Here is a 14,526-nt window from a genome sequence, read left to right on the forward strand (position 1 = left end):
TCGTGGTGGTCGCGCGATTTGTGAGCCCGGCATGCAGGAAATACCGGGGGCGAAAATACGCGCGGATGATAAAAAAAAAAAAAAAAAAAAAGGGGGGGGGGGAAAAGATCGTAACGCGGTATTACGTCGTAACCGTCGCGGAATATCGTCGGAATGATATCGATTTAACCCTTTCGTTACGATGCCTGTGTATCGTATTCATCCTGAAGATTAGTTATTTTTTCTAAAATATTTTCTAATGATAATGATCCAGTTAATGCTATTTCGTACACCGGGGTTGGTTTTCATACGAATGTTAATGCACGACTCGTTATCCCCGCGGAATAAGAAAGGAGAGGTCGCGGCTCGTTTGTTTGATTGCGCTCGCAACGAGCCCGTGACTAATTGCAGTCCTCGCAAATTTTCGTCAGTGAAAATATTCAATTACACGAGTGAAGATGATACGTTGTCGTACATTCGTAACGATGTACCGTGTATCGTGTTTTGATATATTTAAAGGGAAATATCATTACCGAATTTCTTCGCAGAGCAACGAAATAAGTAGGTTCGATGCAACCCTGATTCCAATTAGCATCGTGCCGACTAATTAGGCGTGTAACATGGTTCAAAGAACGCGTGCTCCCCTATCGACCGTTTCCATCTTCCCTTTTTTTTTCCGCGGCGCATCGTTACCTACGCTGATTAATTAAAAGTAGCAGAGAAACGGGAACGTTTTATTGTTTCTGAAAATCCTACCGAGAGCAACCGTGTTGCGGCCGTTGCGAAACGCGACCTGATAGTTTGTCTTTCATTCGCGGATCCTTTCTCCTTTTGCTCGGTTATTAACTCGCCAGCATTTGCACCGAGTCATTTTGTCTTTTGAAATTAACTTCGTTACGTATATTTATAAAAAAAAAAAAAATTATTCCATTTCAGGATAAAATATCCTTTCACCTATTTCTGTATCTCCTTGTGTATAAATTGAACGATGATATATTATTCTTTAATTAGTTAGCAATGAAATTCGATTTCATTAAATTTCCCACTGAATGATTTTGCAAGCAATGTAACTAATGCCTTGCAAAGATAATCATCAATCTGTGAAATGTTTTACGACGGTAATAACGAGATTATACAACAGTCGATTGATGATTTTATTAATTGAAAGTCCGTTTACAATGAACGAATACCTTGAACTTTGTATAACACGAGGTTAATCAGAACGATGTTCATCATTATAGTAACGGTCATTAATTCAAGGCGATCTACACAGTGTTTCGATATTTTTAATTATTACTACTATTATTTTTGAAAGCGTGGGATGACTTTCTCAGCATTGATGCTTCAATTTATATTCTTTCTTACTCGATTAAAATAAATTCGACTGCTTTTTAAATCTCTTAGAATCTCCCTCCTTTATGGAATATTAAATACGACGAAGGATGAATTTCTTTGATGTATCTGGAGCAAGAGTTAATCGCGTTCACGTGACACGGAAGGTTACCTCCATCGATTCTTGATAATCGTTGAAAACAGACGGCGTCTCCGGTTACCGTGGAATTCTAATGGATTTCATTAACGACGATGACGATTAAGGTGATAACACGGTTGCCTCCACGATCGTCGTCTCGTCGATGTCGCACTCGAGGTTCGCGTTATAGCCGTGAATCAGTGCGCACGTCTATCAAGAAATCGATTCCGCTCCGTCGGCTACGAGCACTTCAGAAGCGTTCCTTGTGGCAGAACTTAGAGCCATCCTTATCCGCAACTTAACTCGTTCGTAATAAACGTCTTTGCCCTGAGAGAATTCGTGCCCCTTATACCCACCCACATGTCGATGTCTTTCGGTTGCTTAACGCAAGATTTTGAAAACTTGTACCGTAATGAAACATGTCCAGTTTCCGACGATCAAAAGGACATTTTCTAGCGAGACGGGATTTAATCGACAAGGTGAAAGAACTGATTTCAGCCGGCGTTAAACGCTCGATAGACCATTTGGTAAATTTGCCGAAACTTTTAATGAAGTTAGGGATAGTTGGCCAGCGGCTTTCCCCTGGTGCGGTACGCGTTTCTCTATAGTTTCAAAGTGGTATTACTCTGCTGTCAGTGCAGACCGTTTTCCTTGCCGGATAACACAAGGTTTCGAAACGCTAACACACCGGAGAAATTTGTTCGTTCGTGGTGCAACTTTTTATTGGGCACTGCTTGACTTTGAAAGTTCCTGCAACCGTTCGTGGATACTCTAGAGTTTCGCAACTTTTCTTCACCACATTTGCCTGTCTGTTTGATCAACGTTAGTTTAAACGATTTGATTTATGAATATCGATAAGTATTACCACATTGAGAAAATAGATAATGTAGGATAGATGTGCTTCCGATGAAAGTAGAATTTCCCGTGCATCGTCAGACATGTAAGAGTGTATTGTTCACCGTGCCGCCACGAAATTCTTGATAAAATCTGAACTCGCGCTATTAACATCGAAATCTATTCGTGTCGAGGGGGCGTGGATGGGTTTAAGGGCCTATCACATCGACGACTTTGACGATCAACACCTAAGGTGGGCTCTCTTGTGTCAAACGAGGTGTAAGCGTCGAGGGTGTTCGCACGAATTATCGAGCAAGCTGCGGTCCAGACTCTCCAGGAATTGATTTTCCACCTCTTCCACCTTCTCTGCCTATGCTTTCCAGGCTTCTTCTCGCCCGTGTCTGGACCGTCGACGTTAATTTTCTACTCATCTAAGATTCTTCGTCTAAATATCCGAAAAAATAGGAAAGAAAATTGTTGAGCAGTAAATAGTAAACTCTTAAGGTAAATTTAGTAGAGTGATCCGAAGGGTGAACGCGACATGTACAGAGAGATTCGCACGTACAGACGATTGACAAACGAGGCGATTGTTCGCGAGCGAAGCGGATTCCACGGGTCCAGGACAATGTTCATGATCTGCTGGAAAAGCTTTCCAGGGATCCAGCTCGACGGATCGAGCAACGAACAGTGGACGGCTGCCAATCGCGGATGTCGCAATTCCAGCTGGTCGACACCGACAAGTTGGAATTCCAGCGGAGGAATCACGCGAGAATTCTGTCGCGTAGGAATTCGAACGTTCCTTGTTTTTTTCCCCTCTCCGAGTGCCGCCACCTCCTTCATTATGAATTTCAAGCTTTTCTCGAGGAATTCTGGGAACGCGAAACGCGTAACGATCGGTGTCGATCTCTTCGACTTCTTTCCTCTGCTTCCGACCACTGTCCGTTCGTGTAACATGAAATTTTACAGAAAACTTTTCGTGTTTTTTTTTCACTTGATCGCAGTGTATTTTGAGAGGAAATGAATGAATTTTAAATTTTATTACAAGTCTCTACTTTCAATTATTGGATTAATTTGCAGAAGGAAAATCTGATTTTATATATTCTCACAATTCAAATATGAACGAAAGTACGCCGGACTTATGGATTAACCTCAGATTAAACTTTCCTGCAAATTAGGTAAAGTTCAAAAAAAGGAGAGAAAGAAATATCGAGTTATGGAAGTTTTCTTGTTAGAGAACTTACTTGGTCATTGAAGTGGTGCGATCGGACGTTATCGAAAATGGATTTAGGGCGTGCATCGCTTGAGAGGGACTTGCTGGAACTGTTTCTCAACTATGTCAGATTACATCGATTAATTGAGATGTAGGTTGATTGGGATTAAGGCGTCGTTTAATTGAGGAATTGAGAAATCGAAAATTAAGTAATTCCGTTCGATTTCGAAACTCAGCATCGAGATAGGTTTCACGATTCATTCTTTTCCGCGCCCTTTTACCCTCCGGACGAAAGGGTGATCCGACGATTTTCCTTCAAACGCGTACCTCGTACGCTGAAAGTTCGTCTGAAAATTTGATTTCCCGCTAGAAAACTTATCCGAGCCGCGATCGATCTTTCGCGAGCAACGGAACATCGTTTCTCATTCGTCCTTTTCTTTGCCACGCTTTCATTTTCTCCGTTTTTCCCGTCTTCTATTCGTCGTTCCACGGGCTCGAGGCAATTCCTCGACGTTCCCCATCGAGACGACGTTGGCGGGCCAGCAATAGATTCGTGTATATTTCTCGAAATCGATTTCCCGCCGCTTCTGAATATTTTTCACGGATCCCCGAGCACTTTGCGTGCCACCTATTCCGCGTTTATTTCGCCCGGTTGCTCGCCACCGTCTCCGCGTGGAAAAATGCAAAACATCCGCGCGATCGACGCCGGAAAAATGAACGGTATTCTTCAACGGGCGTAACCAGAGGAAACGTTTACGGAGGCGGGAATCCATACTATCCACTACAGTTTCCGATCCGTTCGTTCGATCGACGAATATTTCTTTCGGGCTTAATTTTCAGCCCCCTTTCAACCGATTTCTCATTTCAAAATACAGATATCTGTACGATTTATGAAATTCTTTGAAACTTGTCTATTATTTTGATTCTGGATACGCATTGTGTTATTCGATCGGCTGTTGCTTCAATTTTCCATAAAAAAGAGTAGAGTGAGGGAACTACCATCTTTAGAGTTGTTCGCTCCTTGCCAAGATCCAAGTTTATGGGTGGAGTTTGAGAAGTGGAGCGGTAGAAAGAATCCCAAAGTTTCCTCGAGTTCATCGGTTAGTACACCTTCAAACTACCCTAAACATTTAGCTTATTAACCTTTCGGGACTCGTACACCGGATGTACTTGGTCTACGAGTCGACTGCTTCAAACGGATATCCGCACGGTATAATTTAACTGGCTCGTAGCAGAACAATTGATAAGGCACCCTAAAAAAAATTGTTTTAAATCAGAATTAATATTGCTTTGAAATAAACTGTCAACCTTCGTTTGCAAGAACTTCCTGCAAATTATTCTAATTTTTATAATCACCCTGTATACGCGTGCATATATTTGCACAAAATTAAGTATGCATGAAATATTCCGAATTGCTCGCTTAAAGGATTAAGGTCCTTGCACACGCTTATTAAACCAAACTAATTACCCTTATATTCGTGCTTTTCACCCTTTTCAGGATACGCGTTGTATTCTAGTTTACAGTATTTCTTAGCATACAAAATCCTTCTTTTACAATTAACTAGTAAGGATCACAGGGTGAGATTGCTTATTTATTTTTTAGAAAATAAAAAGTTATAATATTAAGGCGAACCACGTGAAAACTTTGTGCAACGAATACTTTATCTTAACGGTAGTTAAACTTTGTACCTCAACTAGAACTTCACTTTTACCCGGAGTCATACGAAAGCAATTATAAAACACTTAAAAATACAGACGAGTTTGTATGAAAAAGTCGGAGCGTTAAAAGCATCTAGCGTGAAAGTTTTCTAAAGCGGAAAGGGATCGAACGAGCAAAGCAAGCGTGTACAAAGTTTCGCGAGAAAGTTGGCAAAGGATAATCCTGAAGAGGACCTAAAACCAATCCGATACCAATCGAGCTCCATTTGACCAGTGATTACGTGAAGATACCTTTTTACAATTTAAGACCAAATACACCCAGCTTCCTCTGGAAAAAATACCAGTCATCTCAATTTGTAAGAATCATCTTGATTATCCCAAGAAAACCATAAGTGCAAAGCTCAGTAAACCAAGGAGGACACTCGAAGTCGATTTCCTTGTCAGAAACATTCGGACGCTCGAATTCGTGGGTAGAACCCAAGGTTGTGTCCATGGAAGTTGAAAAAAATAAACATTACCAAAAGACCGATGCCCCCGCAGATTTTTTTCAACTGGTTCAAAAATAATTCGAAAGGACACCGTCCTTGGCACCCAAACACGCTTGATCATCGTTGCGCGAAACTTCCGCGAGATACAGACACCAAGAAGCACCTTCGTCTCATCTTTGGACCTCGTTTTATTTATCGAGGATAAAAAGAGAACATTACAACTCGTTTAAGGAATTTCAGCGCCTACTTGTTTGTGGACGTCTTGCTTTACGACCTGAAATCGAGACTTCGATTTTAATGAATTTCGTTGAGTTTCATTTGGTGACCTAATTTGGTACATCATCAGTTTGCAGAAATTAACTCTAATTAGCAGCTGGAAATATTTTATTTCAAAATTTTTCTCAGTATATGAATAAACGAATTTAATCGTGCAAAGAGGAATTACACTTCCCTCGTCCCGTCGTATTAAGATGATCGATTCACGATTTAGAGCGACTAATTTGTACAATAAACCTCCAAGTGAGAGGCGCTACGTGTGATTCTATCCTTGAGAGAATCATTACAAGTGTGCCTTCGAGGGAAATAAGATGTTCTCGTCTCTTCAGGCGAATCATTCGTCTACTGCTTCGTGTACGATCATCCAACAGCTACAGTATTCGCCTCGATTGATGTTCATTTTCAAGGACTACTGTTTTATTAGATTCCAACAATCGTAGTGATCGAATCTGCTATTACTGTGAGCTACAACATATTCATCCATTAAAATTGTACGTATCATGTGAATGGACGTGATGCAAGGTTACTGGAATATAAAAACAGAAACGAAAGCCCACTGTGCCTGTTTTGAAATAAAAGAATATCTTTGGATGATGAACGAGAAACACGAAAGTAAAAATCGGAAGATTGAACACTGACTAATCGAATGAATCAGATTTATAAATACTTCAAACATAAATTATAATGCAGACATTACGAAACAGTTGTAGGATTTATGAAGTAATAGTTGACGCTTGGGTTTAGTTCATTTACTTGCCAAGTAGAATTCTGAAAAAAAGTTGTATTCAAAGCTCTGCATTGCATCGGCAACGCTTTGATCTTTATTTCATTTTCAATTACCATATGCCCTGATTAATACTGTGATTGTAGCGAGGATAGAAATGTAATTCCATCTTGCGAATTTTGTTTCACATCTCTGAAGTGAAAAGAACTTATTACGTTATTCTCAGAAAGATTCGTTTAAACCTCTGTAATCATTTTCACGCTTGCAATCTCGGTACAGGTCGTGAAACGCTCGGATCTTGCACCGATAAAAGTTACATTTTATCACGAAACATCGCGTTTTTTATTACGTATCGCAGTGGTTCTCGTTTTTTGAATACAATTTCATAAAACATTTTGAAACTCCTCGGATACCAATCTTTTGATACGTTAATTGATAAATTTTCTCCCGAGAATACAGATATGTCAACTTGACATTTTCACGATGTTTCACGCGTTACATTATATTTCTTGCAAAACAACTTTTTCCAAACGTAATCTCGAAAGCGATTCAACAGGTTAGAGACGAGAATCATCTTTAACCTACCTTTTTTGTTTCTCTTAATTAATGCATATTGCGAGCCCCTTTTCTTAAGAAGGTTTGCTTAAATATTCATAACCCGTGTTACGCGTGTCTTTAACCTGATTCTTCTTGGCAATCTTCGCGAGCCGGTCTTTTACGATTCTTCGCAAGATCCTCGACGGTGATCGGTTGAAATCGAAACAGGAATGATTTCCAGTGAAAGCTTCCGAAGATTTAGAGGGAATGCATCGTGATTGAACTTTCACTGCGCTATTTTCATCCGGGAAGATTCTAGAGAAAGTTTACGTAAGGTGGAATAAAATCGGTGACGCGAAAGAGATCGGGATTCGTCGTTGTCCCGGTTAAAATGAACAATTAACGAACAGCGGGAAACTAAAAATCGTAAAACAGCGTGCGATTCGTATGACAAACGTTTAACGATCGAATGCTATTGTACGAAACCGCAGAAACGGCCGATTTATCGACTAAACGATCTCGACGTTGCTATTCAAGAGCCACTATGACCCTCGACACAATTTTTTGAAAGGTTAATCGCTGCGATGGACGAGATACAATCGTTTGTTGCGTTACATAGACGTAGACTTTCCAATCGTATTACGTCCCGTTCTGTCAACGTTTTCTGCGTTAAAAAGCTTGTCACGTTCGTTTGATGCAAGCGTGTCACCGATGCCTGCGTCCAGACTCTGATACCATCGCGTTATTCCATTTTTCCCCTCGTACATTTTTCTCGTCGATGATTTTCTCGCGTATTTCACGCGACTTGGAAAACGGAAACGTTACACGTCGCATTTTATCGCGAGCATTGTTACCGATAGAAAACACCATCCTGATTTAAAGCAATCGACATCGAACGCGTGCCTATTTCAAAATTGAATAAGCAAACAAGTATCTTGCAACCTTGCCCCTGTGGAACGGTTGAAAGCAAGCAAACAACTGGAACACAAAAGCGTTTAAACCGTCCCGTTCTCCATAATGGCTCTCACAATTCATGCAATTTCGAGCACGCGGACCATAAGCGATTCCACGCTAATCCTCGAAAGTAGGCCGACCTGCATTACCGCTAATCGTGACCAGAGTGACCGTGCCATACATACACACATTTCGGAATGAAACATCTCGTACATCTGGTCAATGCCGTCGAATAGTCACAATTGTTAAGGTTCAAGGTACCAGCACCTGGTTAGCTCGTGATAAAAATTCCAATGATCGACTTAATTGATCTCGCATCCCATCTTCACTGACGAGACGGGACACTGTCATTACACGCGCTACCTTGACTCGATGGATGGGTTCCTGTAGACCAGAACCACCTTCGGCTTATGGTCATCGGTGTATCTCGGGAGAAAGTGGCGTTACGCGAGCCTCGTAACGATTCGACACAACATTTCGAGCAACGTTACGCAACAAGCCATGTGAAATAAGAATGCATCGGCAGCTGTGGCCCGTTGTGTGCAGCTGCCGAAAGTGGAGCGTCGTTGCTCTTATACAATGATCGTATCTCAGGGTTAATTAACCGTTTGACTGTCACGCAGCGTGATCGCGGTGCATGGCGAAAAGCACAACCGTGTCCCAATAGCCCTCGTTGATGTAACACCGTTCACGTTACACCGGGTGCATACAGCTATTTTCGCAAAGCGACTGACTTAGAACGTTAAGCCTTTGTAAGTACGCTTCCTAAGCACGAACCTCATCGAAATTCCGTAGCTGACTATGAACAGCGTAGTCGTAGTCATACTCCGTGATCGAGATTGACACGAATGATGGAATACCAGTGGTATTCAAATACTTTGATGGCAGTTTTTATTTGAAAGCTTTCATAATAAAATTTTAATTATTTCAAAGTACATTTATCATATTTTTATTTTGACCGAATTCGTATAATAATCGTGGTTGTCACGCAATATTCGATATTCCAGAACAGCTCGTTTCCGAGGTATACACCTGAAAGAGTCTTTTCATATACACTCCGCTCTCTCCGCGTGCGAGTCACGAGTCGGGAGAACTGCACTTCCGCGCAAAGTCCGTGGCAACGACGCGACGCGGTCGAGCTTTGTTTCGGTACAATGAGCCCTCGAAATTTGGCTACCTTTAGCGTACGTAGTCGACGCGTAAGGAGCCGCTAATTGCTACAGGTTGACACAGTTCGCGCGAGAACGGGAGTAGCGTTTAGAAGAGCCGGGCTATTGAAAGCGGAGCAGAACGGAGGGATGGTTGAATTCGAGGCGCGTGGTTTCGATTCGCGTCCCTGTTTCGAGGTAAGCTGCTTTATGCAACCAGTCTCTCCTCCACGTAAAACGCATCTAAACGATTCTACGAACGTGTACCGGCCGTTCGAGCTGGGTAACGAGCAAAGAAAAAAGAAAACAACGATTTGTCTGTGGATTTAATCGCGATGAACGTGGACGGTTACCGTGAGATGCGAGAGCCGATTACAACCGGGACCGATTCCAGTTTCCGAGGATGCTTTTAAACGAAATAAGAACGGGCGACGAGGTTTGCGACCGCTCTTCAATGGAGAAGGCTAGTCGGTATATACCCAGTCGACGAATTTCCTTCTTGTTTTGCTGTTGCTGCCTTTTCCAGCTCTATCGATTGACAGCGTTGAATTTAGGACTTGCCTGTCGGTTCCGCCTCGCAATTAGCTCCTTATTGATGACTACTGCCAATGGATCGAGTAATGAATTACCATGATTCACGGATAATTGCTCTCCTTCCTCTGCGAACTTGACGATCTATACTTTTCCATATTTTTGGAATAGATTTTCCAAGAACTAATCACGACACCCTCTATCTCTATGGGATAATATATTCGGCAGATATTCTAGCACAAGCAGAGTTAACAAGATCGGGATTTTCATAATGGCAACCAGTTGGTCGCTCGAAACGGACGCAATCGAAAGACGCGATAAGCGCGAACGCGAAATTTGCATTCATAATTAAACGAACGTAGAATAGGTGTTTGCGCGAGCCAACCATTCAGTCAGCGGGTTGAATCGAGTCAATCGATTCGTCAATTTGTTTACAACGAATCATCTAGCGGCCGAGCCGTCGATGACGGTGGCGAAATCATCTGGCAAACAAATCGCCCGGTTCGTTGGTCGTTCCTGTTAATCACGCAGACGGGAATAATCATATGACAAATTGGAGGATGAAAAATAACATTTACGAGCGTTTAGACTCTCAGCTTTATACGTGTTCTCCCACGGTTGTTTGGTCCGGTGTTTTCTTCTTCCCGCCAGTCGTGTAATCTTTTGCAACCTCGAGTGCACCGTGTCAAGGCTAGCGGGGCCGATGACACCGCGTCTTCCACAATCGTCTAGCCGCCAGTCTTCGATCGTTTATCGTGGTTTCTCGCTGCCTTTGCGGTTCCTTCTCCGACAAATTTACGTCAGTATTTCCACCACTGGCCATCAAAAGGACATCCGCAACAATTTTACACTCGAGTGCAATCTAACCTTCTTTCGACCTAAAGGAAAATATACAGAAAGGACTTAACCATTGTCTATGTTACACTTCTCTTAAGTTGAAAATGCTGGACGAAATGGTGTTATGTATAACACTGCTATGTGCACTGCTATCGATTCGAGACTAGCATCCTGTGCACAGTGAAAGCGTTAATACCTAACGCACAAGGTGCAACACTGACGAAACTACTTTAGAACATCAGCTCGTTAGAGCGTCTGAACTTAAGATCAGTCTCGATAGATTCATACGATAGAATGTGTAGCTCGTCAAACTCCACAACGGGGAACAGTGATCCCCTGAGAAGCTATAAAGAGGATGCAAACATGAAATCCTACGAAGACGCTATTCTTGTTCTTGCGATAGAGCTAATATTAACACCTGCTCACTGTTGAGACGCAATATTAGCGACAATCGATTCGTCGTTCAATTTGAATTACGCAATGCATGTTTCACGGGAATTATGCGTAACTTTGATTACGCTATTTGTTTCGCAACTGACACTGTAGCGCAAGAAAAGTGCATTAAACTCTTGCATCTCTGGAATAAAACACTGGAAACAGTGTTTCTTAAGTTGATACTTCGCCCGAGTCGTTCTGAAGTTTTACAATAAACGCTTCTTTCCGAGGACACGTGGTTCGGTGAAGGGGCAACGAATGTTGCAGGAATCTGAGAAAAATACAAAACGAATCAAGCTGTGTAGAGAGTAATTGAATGGTTGCAGCGAATGATTACTGTGGAAATTAGAAAGCGAGCCATGCTAAAGTTCGCCGTGGACGGATCGAACTCTGATCAATTATTTTAGACCTTTTCAAGGTGCAAGGATGCATCGATCAAATTAAGCCATCGAAATTTAAACCGTAATCGATAATAAAATAAACGAAATAAAGTACACGTCCATCAATGGACATCTTAGCGTTGAGAGGATTAAACGAAATTTATTGTGCCTCGCGAATAATGAAATCGTTATTTACCGTGTATCTATCGGTGGTAAATATCGAACGAATCGAGCGATTGACGCACGCACGTCCCGTAATTCAGTGATACGTTTTACGTGGATGATTTTACGTGAATTGTTTACGATACAGAAATCGTATCAACGCATGGAACCGTGCGGTTTCAAGCTTCTCTCCAATAAGCGCGAGCGCGCCTTGTTACGCGCGTATGTATGTTTCTATAAAAATATATCCACTCGACCGAAAATACTTCGATCGACTCGAAATCAATGCTTTCAAACGGTGTATCCTGTATCGGGAAATTGCGGATGGATGCTCGAACGCTTCGTTAGCGAAGGGAATCGCTTCTGATTTTACCAAATTTTCTCGGCTCCTCAGCGATAGATGTATACAAGTCGAGTTTAATGATGATCGAGGGTTGTTTAATTAGAAACACGCTGAATAGAACCGACTAATTTTTGATATCCTCTTCTCTGGATTTTTAGCGAGAAAAATTCTTAATCTTCACAAATTATTTTCTTTAATGAGTATCGTTAATGGTAAAAATAAAAATAGCATTATCAGTATGAAACTACGCGCTGGTCTTAAAATAGTTTTTCCTTTCTCTCCATCAACTGCGTCTTCGTCAGTGAGTGCATTTCCTCGTAACGACATCCCACTTAATCCTAGACGAGTCGTAAAATGCCGCAACGGATTTCAAGCTGGCATTTGGTCCAGTGAAATTGTTCGGTGGAAAACGTTAGCGCGAAGTCGGGTTCGTCGAACGAAATAATTCATGTCGGGAATGATATTTGGTCGCGACTAGTGATAGCCGACGCCACGAGCCGATTGCACCTAGTCGGCCCCAGAACGGTCAGCTTTGATAGGCATGCCAGAATTCGTATGATTGATCGATGCATCCATAGTGAGTTACGATCATTGCACCGTTCCGTTCGCTATCTTTTTCCAGACAGCGAGCCTGTTCGCGACATTTCACAATTCCTTTGGGTATCTTCGTCGAACGTTACGGACGATTGTTATTTTTTAATTTAGATTCAAAGTAAAAGGAGAATATCAGAAAACCGTTTGATGAATTTTTCTGATTCCAAGGAAATAACGAAATAAATCAACAATGACCTTTCACCTTTTACCGTGGGGATCACGTTTGACTCACGATGTTCTGCTGTTGGCTAACAACAAAAAGCAGGATGTGTCGCAAGGGTGTCGCAAGGGAGAGGCGAGAAAGAAAGGGTAACGAGTTCGGTGATTCTCACACGAGAAACTTCCAACTGCAAACATCTTCCTGTCCGAGCGAAAAGTGTAGATCACTTTTTCTTCGCGAATAAAAAGAAACGATAGAAGAAATTCTTAAATAATCTCTTACTTTCCAAAGGAGAAGGAAAAAGCAACTGCATACCGGTATCGTAAGAATTAAGCCGTTGAAGTAATTGAACAGACTGCGGAGAGTAAAAGTAAAAGTCACGGCTTATATAATTTATCGTTGTTCAAAGAACATTTAGAAAATTATTTCTAAAATAATTGGAACAGACACGGAGGAGAGGATTACGAAAAGGCAGTATGAAAAGTATAGAAGGGTCGATTGTCACGGGACGTGTTACAAAGTGGCAACGATTTATCAGAAAGATGGATGAATAACGTTTCTTTAGCGTTGATCTCGTATACTATTCTTTTCCTACGGTGACATCGGGTCGTACGAAACTCGGGACCGGTTTAGTCGCGCGAAAATGCAACTAAATACGCAAGAAATGCATACGGTCCGTTGACCGGGACGATATATCTTGAAGAGAGAAGCATTCGAAGCGTATTTTACTGGGAACTTGGTAAAAAGGAGTGCCACCGGTGTGAAAAATCTTTGACGTCGTCGGAATCCGAATAAAAGGCACAAAAATTGAATTGTGAGATGCAATAGCGGGGAAAAACTTTTCCTTCATAAGTATCGTTGAAATTATCGCACGATCCAAAAAATAATATTTAAACAATCTTAAGGATCGATGAAATTCTCCAATGTCCATATTCCATTCGAAAAAGCAACGTCTTCCTTACATGGCAATCATTCAAAAATCATTCGAACAAACTACACCTTGTCCGTCGAGAAGGAAACGTTGAAAGATGAAAAAAGACGAGCAGAGCTCTTTCGCGTTTGTTCGCGAGATGACGAGGCGCGACGAGTCGGTTAGTTTTTTCTCTTTTGCAAACTTCCGAAGAACAGGCGAGGGAGAGGTGATTGATGGTGTTGCTGGCGAGTAGGTGAATTCCATAGGGAAAAGCAACATCTGCATGATAACAAGGAGCGAAAGAAAGATGGTGTTGATCGGGTACGGGTAATTAATTCGATTTGCCACTTTGTAACAAGTATTTCAATGATTTTCCTGGTTCTATCTCCATTCCAAATTAGACGAAACCGGAAGAGTAAAGAAATCGCGAAAGGAACAATAACGAAAGATCACGATCAACCGAGCATGAATAGGAGATTTCCTAGCGATTACGTTGCAACTAATTTTTTGAAGCAATCAACTATAACCAAGATGATCTTGATAAGACGATTGTTCTTCGCTTTCCCTCTCAGTTTCGACAAGTTTATCGGGCACGGAAGCAACGTCAAAGTACGATCAACTTAAAGACAGAACGACTTTCGATCTTAACTGGTAAACTCTTCGTAAGGAAATCTTGTTTGCAAGAATGTTATGTACGCGGTTGCAACATTTATTTGGGACGAGAATCGTCCTGGTTGCATAATCGTACGAGAACTTTCTGAAAAGCGATGGTTAACGAGCTGTGAAGTTTTTACACGAAAACGGAAGCAATTTGGTCGGCTGACAATTTCGTTAACGGCTACGAGCGAAGAGGTTCCTGCTGGATTTAATTGTTAAGGAATCGTGGAGTTC

The sequence above is a fragment of the Osmia lignaria genome, chromosome 10 (assembly GCF_051020975.1).
Source record: "Osmia lignaria lignaria isolate PbOS001 chromosome 10, iyOsmLign1, whole genome shotgun sequence".
NCBI lineage: Eukaryota > Metazoa > Arthropoda > Insecta > Hymenoptera > Megachilidae > Osmia > Osmia lignaria.